Source organism: Planococcus citri, chromosome 1, assembly GCF_950023065.1.
Source record: "Planococcus citri chromosome 1, ihPlaCitr1.1, whole genome shotgun sequence".
In the NCBI taxonomy this organism is placed as follows: domain Eukaryota; kingdom Metazoa; phylum Arthropoda; class Insecta; order Hemiptera; family Pseudococcidae; genus Planococcus; species Planococcus citri.
In genome coordinates this window covers 29,576,131-29,592,072 of record NC_088677.1, presented here as the reverse complement: position 1 = coordinate 29,592,072, position 15,942 = coordinate 29,576,131, and the positions used below count along the sequence as shown (strand labels likewise).

General features: G+C 32.5%; 1 protein-coding gene across 1 annotated transcript in view; it reads left to right on the top strand.

Annotated features, from left to right (window-relative positions):
- The window catches only part of LOC135831248 (protein THEM6-like), an 87,947-nt gene extending 72,232 nt beyond the window's left edge, over positions 1-15,715 (top strand). Inside the window, exon 3 of the mRNA XM_065343594.1 lies at positions 14,265-15,715. The gene's annotated coding sequence lies outside the window, so the exon portion shown is untranslated. The remainder of the gene's footprint in view (positions 1-14,264) is intronic.
- The last annotated feature ends 227 nt before the right edge of the window (positions 15,716-15,942 follow it).

Here is a 15,942-nt window from a genome sequence, read left to right as displayed (position 1 = left end):
TATTGCTGTAATTTAAAACTACTGTCGATATGTATGTACTTTCGAGTTCATTTTTGAATAAACATTTTAAAAACTACTTATTCAACTTAATATAGTTGAAAGTTTGTGGTTTCGTATTTCTTGACCTTCGATATTAAATTCTGTGTACCTACTTGTAAGAAAGGATTTCGAAAAATATGCAGGCGAGTGATAGAAATGTAAAATAAGTACAGTAGGTAAAAAGCTCCTGTGGTTGCAATTACGTAGACATCAGTTTTAATCTAATTCAATGTATTCAATTGCCCTTTTTTACGTAGGTTCACTTCAACTCGTGTACCCAACTACCTACTTATCTACCAACCTACCTATTAAATTTATTCCATAGTTTGAAGAAAAAAATAATAATAGTTACCTGCCTAATTTACAACCCTGATGTCCATTCTTTTAGCTTTTTTTCTCGTATGATTTGACTAATAATCAATAATATTTTTAAAATACTCGAGTAAATGACAGTTTAACCACCACTCAGCTACAAATAGGTATAAGTAAGAACCGACGACAACTTAATGTGCTCGAAGGAACTGCTACTTTTGAAATACAGTTCTGTCATTGTCCATTTTTTCTCGTAAATTGTCTGAATGAAAAACGAGTTGAAAATATCGTCACTGTTTTCTACGACTTTTGTTTTGTCTGGGACCTTATGAATGGCGAGTTCTTTTTTCATAATCTCGACTCGAAAGGAAAAACAATAACAAAATCTTATTTCGTATTCGATACGACGATTAAAAACTCTAAACCATTCACCCAATTTATGCATTTTCATTCAAAAGTCAACGACTACCATTGAGAAAAAGTCACAATACGACCGAGAGAAAGCCATAAATAGAACGGACTCGGTTTTTAATAAAAATTAATCAAAGTTGCAGCTTCGCTCAAGGAAAAAGGGCAACTGCGTGTGTTACTTTTACAGAATAAAAAATACGAATTACCGCAGCGGAGAAAATTGGCGAATTTTTTTTCTATCAAATTGCGTCCAGTTTTGCCAAGGTCTCCGATGAAAGGATTTGGATTTGTGCGTAAAAATATATCTAAGCTATTTACATCAACTTATTGGAGCTGTTTTCTTTATAAATTTGTGCTATAATCCTCTCTGTGAAAAGATCGTTTCTAAAGCATGTGTTATAAAAGAGGATGAACGCGGTTATGCAAAAGCTATTCTGATAAAGAACATATTACCTGTCACTAGTTGGATATTTATTTTCAAAAAAAAAAAAATGTCGTCCTTGGATATATTCAATGGCGATTTTTTGCCCGTCGAGTAATATCTGCAAGACATTGCAAAGAAGGTATACCCGAAATTAGGTTTGGGTACTTTTTTTTTTGCTCGAACCTTTCTTTCATCCAGACTAACTTTATTTTATAATATGCGTGGCAGATTCTGTATAGTATATGTTGCATAATCACCAGATGAAAGGCTATTTAAGCTTTTTTGTACCGGTATTTGTACCTACACCCTGCAGCAAAATGATTTCTTTTAAACGATAGGTAAACGGTTGAAATCAAGAACAGGCGTAAAAATGAAAAATAGGCATCAAGGCTGAGCTGGTCGAGGTATATATATAATGTCATTGTAAATTCCGAGCAACGCGATTAACGATAACGGCACAAAATTACGTTTTTAATAGGCGTAATCCGAGCAACAAACCCCCCTTTTCAAAAAGAAATTAATAGCTTTTTGGGAAATATTCTTGAATGTTAACGAACGAGAGATGCGAAAAAAAATGACGAATTAATTAAAAGACCAACTTTTCGTTACCACAAATATCTAGAAAAACATTCAGTCGCATTCTCATTTTACCACGTAATAACTTTTGCTAACACTTTTCAGCGTCATTGTTGTTGTGTGTGTGTTACACCAGTATAAGTATTTTAAATCTCCCAACGTGGCTGAAATATGTACCGGTACCTCGCCGGCGATGTAGTTTATAAGGAATTTAAAATTAATGCTGTACAACGTTTGTGAGGTACATATTTTCGGATTGTTTCACTTTTCTGTGTATATACTTTTCCGAGTCGTAAATTGTAGTGTTTTTCAAACCAATTCGAAATGGTGATTTGTTTTTCTTCTAATGTTACATACGAGTGTTTCTATTCAAAGTAATTTTTTCGGCGAGATTGAATGGAAAATCAAGAGCATAAGTTGATTATTTTCAAGTTGTATATGTCAGACTCGATTTCAGGGTACATTTTTTCGTACGTATTTGACAACGTCTTTTCCCTGGGTATTTTCGAGGGACTTACCTGCGCATTTATACGTGTCTTCCTCGAGTAAAGAATAAATAAAACCTGGAAGTAATTTTTGTACAGGTAGATTAGTTCAAATGTTCGCATTTGTAAATATATCACGAAGAAAAATATCGATATTGCTTGAGATGGTGTATGTAGTGAATTTAAAATTCATTTTTTCTCGTTAAATTTTCACTCAAAATGCCTTAAAGATTTGTTCGAAAATTACCAAATACTTATGCAGGCATGTTTGCATAACCTTAAAATTACAGGAGCTAAAGTATGTTCTTCTTTACATTCATTTTCAATTTTTTCAAACATTCCAAAGACCTGTAAATTGATCAAAGAAAGGGTAAGGGAGGGAAGAAATTATCAAAATTTGTGAAAATTAAATTCTTCTTTGACTAAATTTAGCAGAAACTTTCATTTTGAGTTAAAAGTTACCCACGAATTTTTTTAGCTCTGGATGTGCCCCTGGAGAGAACATAATGTACATAATATAGGCTCTCAAAGAGAGAGCATTTTCAGAAAAAAAAAACTGTGATTTTTTTCGCTACTATCGCTACACAACCTGTTTTGGAAAAATTATCCAGTCTCAAATGGAAGTATTTCAGATCTTGCGTCGATCTATTGGAACGCAGTGTTGCCAATTTTTTGACCATCATTTTTGCCAATTTCAAAAAATCAAAAAAATTTCATAAGTTTTTAGACATTTTCTCAATTTTTTGAAATTGGCAAAAATGATCAAAAAATTGGCAACACTGCGTTCTAAAATATTTCTCCACTTTCAGAAATGATACCTTTCAACATTTTGGCATAATTAATTCGAGATATTAGCCAAGAAAAAATTTTCCAAAAATGAGCAATTTGCTGATTTTCAACCACTCAGAACCCTAAAAGTGGTCTTGGATTTTGATGGAAATTGCATAGATCTACGCAGAATCTCAAATACTTTCATTCGAGACCTGGCACTTTTTTCAAAACAGGTTGTGTAGTGACAGGAGCGAAAAAATCATACCTTTTCTTTGAGGGCCCAAATCTCCCTTCCAGGAGCACATCCGGAGCTAAAAATTTTATGGGCGACTTTCTCAAGTTTCAACTCAAAATGAAGGTCTCTTCTCTGCTGAATTTGATTAAAATCCACTGACTTTTTCTTTGCTATCTACATACAAGTAGGTATATGTACTTACTAATGTACCTACAAATAGTAGCCACTTAAAATCAGTTTTTTTCAATATCTGATTAAATTTTCTTGACATTTGGCAGAAATTGAAGTAATAAGTAGGTACCTAGGTATGAATTGAAAAAAAAAAAACATTTACCTAATTCTGTCTTTTTAAAAAGCAGTTAATTTTCTGAATACATGATTAAATGAAGGGGGGATAGGAAGGAGAGGAAAAACTTCTTGTGACGTAATTAATGTCCCAATATCACAAAATGATTTCTCAAAATGACCAAGTAACTAGGTACCTACCTAAAATTACCAACTCATGTATTCCATTCCAAGTAACTACCTATATATTCCGAGTAATTTCCCAGAATTTCCAAATAATTTCTCAATAAAACCAAACAAAAATTACCAAGTAATTACCCAAAATTACTTTAAGAAATTATAATTGACAATTTTTGGAATTATTTGATAATTATTTAGTCATTTTTTTCGGCAATTTTGGGTAATTACCAGGTAAATACGAGTAATTACCGGGTAAATACGAGTAATTACCGGGTAAATACGAGTGATTACCGGGTAAATACGAGTAATTACCAGGTAAATACGAGTAATTACTCGGTAATTTCAGAAAATTACTTGGTCATTACTCATTTTGGGAAATATTAATATTTTTATAATGTTGGGAAATTATTTTGAATTTTAGGAAGTTACGAGGTAATTTTGAGTAATTACTCGGTAATTCTGACATATTACTTTGGTAATTTTGTGTTATTACCAGGTAATTTTGGCAAGTCATCGCGTAATTTAGAGGAATTACTCGGTATTTTTGAGAAATTTCACTAATTTCAGGGTAATTTTGGGATATTGCTGGTAATTATAGAGAATAACTTGGTAATTTTGAGGTACCTATCAATTGTTAATTTCGACGATAATTTTGGGTAATTACCTGCTCAGTATTTGAATGATGAGAATCCAATACAATATCATTGACTTCGTCAATCCAAAACTTCACCATCAGGGCAATTTTCTTAATTTTTTAAATCGTACACATGATTTTTCGGACACCCTATCTTCGATGAAAAATCTCATAAACATTCAAGTATCAACAGCAGTGAAATTAATAAATTTACCCCTCATTAACCTCGCAACACCCAGGTTATAACCTCTAACCTTATTTTTTCACATCTATTCCAACCATCGTCAAAATTTAAACGCGTAAAATTAATTCAAAAAATAATACCTACCAGAATGAAATGAAATGCCAGCGAGCGTTTCAAATTCAACTCCAGCCTCCTGGGTCATTTACTGCTAACCTCGTATTTAATGTTTATTAACGGTGTGTTTGATTTTGGGTTTAAACTGTACCCGCTGGTAAATCTTTGGCAATAATTTATTCACGCTTCACTTCGATTCCGAAAGCTTGTGCAGCGAATAAAATTTCATTTTTTTTGGCTACACAGTCGATTAATCATTTTCACGACCTAAAAATGCTTTTGGTAATGAAAGCGCAAAGAAAAATAAATTTGGATATTTTCCAAATAGGTTATGGAAGAAAAGTAAGTAAGGTTGATTGTTTCGACGTTCTCGCTGGTGTAGAAAAAAGTTTGGTACTTTTGGTCGTTCGTCAATGATAAGCAGGTACCTTGCCCTTTACTTACCTTCTAAAATATCATCTACGTTGTATTACCCTCTCATATACCTACTTGATGTTTTCTGTGTTTGTTTACGTAGGTAGTAGACCGTACATATTTTTGAAAATGAATATAGCTGCTGAGGTTTCATCCCAAAGGGAGTTATAGGTCTACATAAATAGACCTACATTCGATAAAACTGAACTACATAAAGAAAAGAAGAGGACTGGGTCAATAAATGAAATCGTGATATAAAATATTATACAAAGAATTCTTAGCAATAATTAACTTAATTGCAAGATTAATTACCCATTACTATCTGTTCGTTAACTTTTTTACTCCCACATGCGTTGGTTTTATTATATTCAAGGATATTACTTCTTTTATGTCATTTTTAGATAATGTAATGGCTACGTCGTAATTCAGTTTTAATCAAAATACAACTATATAACGCGAGTAATCCCGCAAACACTCGAGTTATTCAAAATCAAGGCTCAGAAAAAATTATAGCACTAAACCTACTTTCAGAATTTCAATACATATTCTTGTATTTGGAGTTACGACAGTATGAAAATAAACCTCTCTGCTAATTCACCTCCAAAGTCCGAGCTTTACCTATTTAGATAGGTACCTATAAGTCTGAATTAATTCCCTGTTTCGGGATTAATCCGCTATTATGCACCATTCTAAACCGCATCAGTGTGAGAATTTAATAAAGTTATTGTAAAAGTCGTTTCACTTTTTAAATTTTCAGATGGAAGATTCGGTAATTCCGATGATTTATTTGATACTTAAATGAACATCGACTCTGAAATTACTCGTGTAACCGCAAACACGCAGGTAAGCTACTCACATGACGAAAGTTGTCCGGAATACGTTTCATCTCATATTTCGCTTCAACATTTTGCATTCTACACCGATGAAAAGCATGTCGGAACGTCTCGTGTCAATTTCAAAGTCTTATAACACTGTTTCATGTACACATCTCCGCAAATTTATGAAAGTTGGAATGTTGATTTTTTTTCAGCGAAAAAATTAACTTTTTCAACGCATTTTTCGAGCTTAACGAAAAATTTCCTTGATTGACAGCGAAAAAGTTTTTGATAATTTCATTCACGAAAATACAAAATAGTTGAGACGAAGGCGTGAAAAGTGAACGTCGAACCAGGCTCCAATTTGTAGATAATTAATGACCTAATTATAAATAAAGGCTCTCGAGTCCGGTAAAATAGCAGCTGTGCTGCTTGTCCTTTCATGCAATGAACGAGGGACAAATTTGAACTTATGCTCGATACCTTCTCGAAAAATGTAATTACCTCCCCTCCCCAAGTGCCTTTTGTACTTTGAGCAAAAAAACGATCTTTTCTAGTATGTAGGGCTATACTTACTAATCCAAATTAATTTTGTTTTTGAAAAATGATCAATGCATAAAATAAATCGAAAAAGTATCCAAAAATACATCACCAGATCAAATTTCAGTTCCTGAAATTTATTTTTTAATTTTTGGGAATATTTTTTAAATTTAAATTTGGCCCAGCTATTTTCCAAAAAAAGCAAAATTTCATCAATGAGATGAAAAATTGTAAATGCCTTATTATCGGCCATGAAAAGAGTCAAATTTGAGTTCAGTGTCTGTAAAACTGGAATACTTTGTCTTTGTGATCTTTTTGATCAATTTGTGCACAAATTTTCTAAATTAATTTCGGCTGCTTCAAATTCTAAATTTTTCTCTGCGTTGTATTTTTTCAAAATTGATTGGTTTTTTAGTTGTTTTGGAGCCTTGAGTAAATTTTTTTATTTTTTCAGTTCTGAGAAAAATGCTGGATCCAATTATGAAAAGGAAATTGAAAATTTGCAAATTAATCGAAAAGGTTATAAATATTGTAGATCTGAGAACATAGAAGCTGAGCTTCATCTTTACCTTTCTCGAGGCAATTTTTTCAAAAACTGAAAAATCCTCAAGAGGCTTCAAAATGACTCCAAACCACCACCAGTCGATTCGATGCCTGCTTCTTACGTCTATTCGATCAATTTTGAAGTTTTTCAAGGAAAGTGAGCCAATTTTGAGTTTTAAAAAAATTACCAAAAATCAAAAATAAATTATCATTGTCATTTTACATTTTAAAATCAATTTTTCGCCCTCGTTAGGTAAAATTTTAATTTATTTCTACGATTTTCGTGCGTAGAAAGGTACCTACCTATACACACCATAATAAAATCAAACACGAGCAAGATGCCAGAGGAAGAGAAGGTAAAAAATCAAGTACTTACTACCTACGTAGGTAATTCCGACGAGAAAAACTTTAATAAAACTACATAAAAAAAGATGAAAATCTTGCTAACTAATTAATAAATAAATTTAAAAGTTTGAAAGTTTTCTTCGGCCGTTGGTAAAAATATCTTGATAATTTTAACGCATTAAAGTACAAGCTCATAGAAAATTAAGCGAAACGCATGTACATTTATTTTGAAAATTATTACAGAGTGCGATTTTTCATAATATATAATCATTTTTCAAGTCCTGCTAAGTTGAAAGTTTAATATTTAAATTAAAACTTTACATTTTACGGTTGAACTTGTCAACGAGAATTTCGCACGACCTTTTCTCATCCCTCTACGTAGTTGTGTTGGTAGTAAAAAAAAAAGGGCTTCATTTCTCTATCGCCAGAGGTAATTAAATGGGTTATAAGATTAATAACGAGGTTTATTTTAAGAAAGGAAAGCATTACGGAAAAAAATGATAAAATTGCGGGATACGAAGAATTTAATTTTAAATTTCATTTCCGGATAATGATGCGAATCGTCGTGGGCGTAGTATTCAAATTTTTCTCTTTAAATTTACTAGGTACATAGGACGTATTTTTTCAAATATCTACTCGCTATCCTGCGTTGCCCTTGCCCTTTTTCAATATACCAAACGTTACACACTGCACAGCAGATTGGGTATAATTGACTGTTTCGCTTCAACGGGCAACTTTTTTGTAGGAAAAAAGTGTAATGAAGAATACGAGTCAAGAAGATTTCCTCGTTCGTTGAAATAACATGGATTAAATTTCAATAATTTTAAATTGTTCTTTGATAGGCAGTATTGGTTGAATTTTTTCCACCAAGTGTTTAATTAAAACTGATTTCACTGCCGAATTTTTGCATAAAAAATTAGCGAGGATCAGCAACGACATAAAACAGGTATTTTTATCGTCGCGTCGTTGAAAATTTCAACCTGAAAACGAAAAATCCACTCGAAATTTGACATTTTGTTACACAATCGAAGAGATTTTATGTTTCATTTTTACTTTTATACGTTTTCCGAAGCAATTTTCATTCTATTAATAGAGCTATTGTAAAATTTTTACTACGTCCATTACACGTAATAATATCTCGCTTCGATAGAAATTCTGTGAAAATAATTTCCATGAAATATTGTTCTTTTATTATTAATTTGGTTTTTAAAACTATCATATAACCCGAAATCGTTTGGAAACGAGCCAGCTTGGTTGAAAAATTTTTCATAACCAAGAAATACCATCGCCTTTTTGCCAAAATACAAGTACCTAACTTTTAAAGTCTAACGGGCTACGTTATAAATTGCTTTATTAAAATGCTAGATAAGGAAATCTATTTGAAATTTTTCATCATTTTTTTCTCTCAAAATGGAGTGATGATGATCGTACCTACTCGTGTCTTAGTTTTATTCGAAGAAAAACTTTTCTCATACCTATTTATAAAATTTATATAAACATCCAGGTATCTTAAGGTTTCAATGCAAAATCTAGGTAGGTATATTTAACATTATTCAAAGGTAGAGTAAAAAAGTGGAAAGGTTTGATGAATTTTCAAAATAATATTCGAGTAAACTTGGTAAATTTTCACGTTAGATATATTTGTGTTTCGGAACGAGTCTCAGAGCGATATTTCTAATTTTAATAAGTTCAATTTGCGCAACCAAAAGTTGTTCCATATTACGAAAATAAATAGGTAGTACTAGGAATAGATAGATAAAGTATATGTTAATATAAAACATACCCACGTAGTTTATATATCTTCGTAGCAGGTACCAAAGCTTTATATTCGACTACCTTTTCCTCGGAATAGCTGCCTTCTCGCCTTATAGTATATCCGTTGATTCGATAATTTGCCGCAGCACTGGTTAAAAAAATGAACAACGAAATGGGAATCTGGTGTAATAAATTATATTGGACTATATTTCGCCTTTCCAGCTTCGCAAAAGAAGCTTCGAAGCTTGCTCGGTAACAAATGCATTTCAGTGGATTCGTTCCTTCTTCTTCGCGCATCAAAAAAGAAGTGAAAATGTGAAAATGAAGGAAACTAACGCCCGTACTATTCGTATACGTAGGTACTATATTCACGATCTGAAAAAATATATATACACACATATGCCATGCCGTCTCTAATACAATATTACTTTATGTAAATGAGACCGTCTTTAAACTGCTTTATCTTTTAGCAGAATTTTCTATACAGCGTTTTCCTGTCAGCATGAACGATGAAATTTATTGTCAAGTGTACAAGATTCTACAGAGTGCTGCTGGTGTTCGTGTTACTCGATGTATAGCGAAATGTTTCTTATAGTCTAGAGTCTCTCGACTCACCCACAGTTACTCGATAACTTACCAAAGTTGAAACGAAAAGCCTCTACGAAAGATTGATCGTCTATTTGTCTTTCGCTACATAATAGCAGTATTAAAAACCCTTTTTTGTCTGTCCATTATGCAAACTTGCATAATATTTTCCTCAGCTGGGATTCTCTATCGCTATTTTCATGATTTAAAGCTTTGGAAATTTTTTGTCGAGGGAGGGGGAAGGGGAGTAGTTTTTCAAATGGCGTTTTCAGTGTGTTTGATGCCGTTGCCTGTTGTTTTTTTCAAATAATCAATCTTAGGCATCATTTGTTTCGAAAATGAAATTTTTGGAATTTTCAATGAAGTTTGGGTAGAATTTTATAATATTCTGTCCTTGAATAATGAAAACGTAACGGAGAATAACTTTTGTCGCATTTGATTCGGTACACCAAAAGTATAGGTACATACTACCATACCTACTTTGGGGCAGTTTGCGAAAAAAAGGTCGGTGGATTTTCACCAAATTTAGCACAGACCTTCATTCTGAGTTGAAAGTTACTTTGGAAAAATTTTAGCTCCGGAGGTGCTCCTGGAGGGGAGAAATGGGTCCTCAAAAAGAGACCATTTTCGAAAAAATCGTGGTTTTTTCGCTCCTGTCACAACCGAACACGTGTTGGGAAAAATGGCCCAGTCCCAAGTGAAGGTACTTGAGATTATACGTCAATCTATGCTATTTCCATCAGAATCCAAGACTATTTTTAGAGTTCTACTCAGTGGTTGAAAATTTGAAAACTGCTAATTTTTGGATAAATTTGTGCTTTGAAAATGTTTTCTTTGCAAATACATAGGTACCTACATATTTATTTTTTGCCTTAATCTACCCGAAATATGAAAAACTATTTAAAAATATCATTCCTGAAACTGGAGAAATCTTTTGGCATGCAGTAGTGCCAATTTTTTCAAAAACTAGGTACCTACTGCCAACTTGAAAAAATCAAAAAAATGTTGAGTTTTTTGCTATTTTTCCTCATTTTTTGAAGTTGGCAGTAATGACCAAAAAATTGGCACCACTGCGTTCCAAAATATTTATCCAGTCTCAGGAATGACATTTTAAAATATTTTCAGAATTTATACAAAATCGACAACGGTTTTGAAAACAAAGAATATATGTAAGTACTGTAGCAGCCTTTTTGGATATACGTACTTATCAGACAAGCATTTGATTCAATCTGGCATGCTGGTCTAAAATACAAAATTGCTAAAATATTGTAGCATCTTTCCTTCACAACTGCCCAGTTGGGTGAAAATCTGCCCTTCTGCCAATAAAAACACCTTAAAGAGCAGTTAAATTGGCGTTTTTTATTTAAACACCAATTCACGGGTGTAATTTGAAGTGACTTTTCAGGTTGTTACATTTTCTGCACCGCAGAAAACAATTTCTGCTGAAAAACACGCTAGGTACAAGAATATTTTGTAGTGTATTTTTGTCGTGTAAGGCCGCTACACTTTTAAATTAAGTGGCGTATTTCTGCACGTTGAAAGAGACCAGCTACAAAGTATGCTACAAAAATGTTTAGTACCTTATAGGTAGCATGTTTCTTCATATACTCGCTGAAAAATGTGTATAAATGTAGTATTTTACGTGTGTGTTTTAGCTTAGTATATAAATATTTATTCTCTTGATATCATCTGCCTTGATGGTTAGGGTATGAGAGTTCTCGCTCTCCAATCCGGAGACCTGTGTTCAATCCCCAGCTGAGTCAAACAATTTTTCATCAACTAACAGCAATGGCAGATTTTTACGCTTAAGGGCAGAAAAACCAAATATGTGCTGATTAATGAGCAGATATGTGTTGGCATAAAGTGGTAGAATTCCTACCTGCGTTTTTATGTCAAGTAAGGGCAGATTTTCACCCAACAGGGTGATCATTCATCATCAGAGCTGTGGGTCTGAAATGATCCTGAAATTGGAACAGATTAAATTCCGATTCAAATCCAATCCCTAAACCTACCCCAAAACTATTATTTTTCTTGATCCCAAAACCAAAAAAATCCAGAGCTGTGGGACCAAAACGATTTTGGGATTGGATTTTGGTTTTGGGATTGAAATTTATTCATTTCGGGATTGGATTTGTTTTGGGTTTTGTACTTCTAAATTTTCATTTCAGTTTCAAGATTTGTTTTGGGATTGAAACAATTGTTTCAGTTCTGGGATGAATCGGTTTCGGTTTCAGGATTTTCATTTCAACCAATTTTAAGCCTAAATTGACTTATGGAATGGACCCTGCAATGGTCTAAAAAATTGGAGGTTTTGACTTGAAGAATCCGACGGTGTAATTAGTTTAACGTTTTAAATTCACAGTTTGCTTAATTTGTCAAGTAATTTTTATTACGTATAATCTGAATGATTGACAATAAATGATGTAAAATGACCATTTATCAAAAGAAAATCGTGGAAAAAGGGCAAAAATTGAAATCCCAAAACTTGTTTCAGTTCAGGGATTGTTTTGGGTATATCGGTTCCAGGATTTTTTCAGTTTTGGGATCAAGAAAAATAACAATTTCGGTTTCGGGATTGGATTTGAATCGGGATTTAACTGATTCCAGTTTCAGGATCATTTTAGACCCACAGCTATGAAAAAATCCGGGAATTGATATAATTTTGAACTCAACTCAATCCCAGAACTGAAACAAAATCATTTTGGTTTTAATATTTCAAATTTTTGATTTTTCCCTAATTTGATTTTGATAAATTTTCATTTTACATCATTCATCACCATTCATTCAGATTATAATAGAAATTAGTTGACGAATTGAGCAAAATATGCATTTAAAACATTAAACTAGGTAATTACCTACATCATCAGATTCAGGATTCCCCATGTCAAAACCTTCCATTTTTTAGACCCCTTGCAGGGTCCATTAGTCAATTTGGCCTTAAAGTTGGTTGAAATGAAAATCCTGAAACCAGAACCTATTCATCCCAGAACCAAAACAATTTTTTCAATCCTAAAACCAAAATAAAAATTTAGAAGAACAATACTACATAGAACAAATCCAATCCCAAAATGAATTAATTTTGAATTTTTGATCCTAAAACCAAAACCCCATCCTGAAATCATTTTGGACCCACAGCTCTGTTCATCATCCGAATCAATCAATCACATTCAACAGTGAGAAAAATATTGCAAGGTGTATACTTCAAGGAGCTATGCTCATTGCTCAGTACAGTGTTATTCTCATTTTACTACATCGATATTTATGACAATGCTTATTACTACTGGCATCCAAGATAATACCAATATTGCAATGTTTGCTGATGACACGTGCTTACTTATTGTCAAAAAATATCAAACTTTCAACTGCTATCAATAACTTGCAAGAATGTATAGATGAAATCTCGAAATGGTTCCATGTACCTACTTATGGAAATGAAACTGAATCAAACTAAAATCTAAGCCAAGATATTTTTGCTTTGCAATATTGCTCCCATTACAGCAGTTGAAAATTGGACCAGTAAACATCCCTTGGAAACACTCTCAAGAACCTGTGAAATACCTCGGTGTCCTACTTGATACTTAACTCACTTATTGAAATCACATCCTAGACAAATTGGTAAATTAAGGTGAAATAATGTTTGAAAAAATCACAATTTAAAAAAGAAAATCTTATCCTTTTAAGGGCTAGTTTCTCCCCTCCGGAGACACCTCCAAAGCTAAAATTTTTCCTGAGTGACTTTCAACTCAGAATGAAGGTCTCTACTCAATTTGGTCAAAATCCACCAACCACCAACTTTTGGACAAAATTATAAGGGTGCATTCATCTACGCAAAAAACGATAGAATATGATAAAATCCCATAAAAACATGTTGGTCAAAATATGCCCTCGAGATGTCCGTTAATCCGCCCTGGAAATAGGCTCAAATGTGGATAAATCCTTCGTAAATTTATTTCATCTCAGAGTCAGGTTATAGATTCATATCCAATAATCTTTCCTTTCCATCTGAGAAAATTATTCGACATTGACACACCGATTTTTGATTCCATCAAAGGTCTAAAAAAGCGTAAAATTGCCAACGAAATTAAATTTTATAAAAACTCCTTTTCCCTTTAATAATGTCGAAGGTTCACGACGACTCTTCGATTAAGCTATAGGCACTTAGCATTTGGTGGGTATAAAAATTCACAAAATGATTTTTTCAATTATCAAACTCACCCATTTAGTCTGGTTTAGACAGATACAAAGGAATGACTACAAAAGCGTAATAATGCCCAGAAAAAGCGAAAGAAAGAAAGAATGAAAGATAGGAAAAAAACCAAAATGTCATTTAGCACTAATGAAAGCAGCAGGAAAAGATAGTGTCATTTATCACCTTTACTACGGTATAAAAAAAATATAATTAATCCTTTCGGAAAATAGTTAGCTGCTGCGATTTAATCTATATAGGTAACTTGTTAATTATATCTCAACACCCGTCTCCTATACACCTAAAGATGCTTTGAAAATTGAACTGAACCATTATAATGTCGATGAAAATGTATAGGGTTAATTAATACTTACGTATAATAACCTTTGCGCGAAATACCAAAGTAATTTTTAATATTTTTATAATTACAGGTATCACCTACATTTGCCTGCGTGATAAATTGTGCAGACTTTAGCGCGTGAACCAGTCAACAATGTTTTTCAGTATCGTGATACCTACGATTTGCTATTTATCACCGCGAACGAACAGAACGGAACGATGTGCCGGCCGAAGAGAGCTTATAAATTAGAACAATTATCCATTAAATCGTCAACAAAATAATGGATGACGTTTGTTCGAAATATTGCAATCAAATGCTGAATGCTCATTTTACAAGTCAATTATTTTTAATTCCTAAGTCGTTATTTTGTTCGTATAAGCGACATGTAAGTCGATATTTTTCCATTTTACCCAATACCATTCTACAGATAAGTATCTCCTTCCGTCCTTCATCTCTGTCTTTTTTTTTTTCGATTGAACTAGAATATTTTGTTTATTTATTGTATGTACTTAGTTATATGTAGTTTCATTTGTTTTCAAAATAGGAAAAAAACAGAGTAATATTTTGAGAATGCGAAAGAAACTACGAAGCTTTTTAATCCTAAGTGTGTTTTTATGTAGCCTTATACTTACTTTCAAATCGAAAGTAAATCAACGAGAGTATAATATTAATTTTATCTGTATTTTTTTCTTACCATTCCAACGATGCCATTACAATATATTCGATATAGTAATATTTTCTTCTTAACTTATTCATCGAAACGTATCTAGGTATACCTTACCTATAATATGGGGAATTACCTACTCCCTTATTCAAATTTGGATTTTCGATGTATATTATTATTTTCGATAAAAAGAATCAAAATGATTAATGAGATATATTTATGTCACAACCTTTTCTCTTTTCAAAGCAAAAAGGTGATAAATAGATCTCAAATTTACATATTTATTGAATTCGTAATATTAGATAGGTAATACAGGTCATTCGGGTAAAATTTTATTTGTCATTTCGTTTGCTCTTCTTAATTTCATTTCAAAATCACACCTGTATAGTCATCTTGGTTGGAAACCGATCATTCATGCTTGTTTCACAGAATGAAAGGTTATGAATCATGAAAAAAAGTAGGTACCCAACTCGTTGAATAATCTCATCGCAGGTATACCTACGTTTAAAAAGTTAATTTCGATAATAGGTGGAGAAAAACCATGACAAATGAAGCTTTACGTAATATACCTCTACCTACCTAGTTGTCTATAGTCATTCCCGAACATCAAAAAAATGATTCTTAGTATTAAATCTTGTAATATTGTATATTCTCATTGTATAATACGTAACTTTCATCATGTTTTTTAGAAAAGACAAATTCCAAAAATATACATATAAATGTAGCAATCCGACATGTAAAATTTTTTTAGTCGCTAATACCTACTTGAAATTGTGATTTAATTTTAGTAACGTTTTATAATTTACATTACTATAAAATTTACGCTTATTTTAAAGAAATCGATGTATATTTAATAAAAGTTACCAAATAAGTACCTATTTATTGTTGAAATAAATTTACGTACCTAATAAATTATTTGATTTGAAATCATTTCGTTTGGTTTGGACGAATGATATTGAGAATAGAAAATATTTACATGTGAAATCGACCATTTCGTGTAAGTTTTTGACAGTAATAGGCTCCGTTCGACATGCCGAGTGTTCTGATGGCGCAAAGTACCCAGTAAAGGGTTAAACTTCCACATAATATTGGTTCCAATTAATCG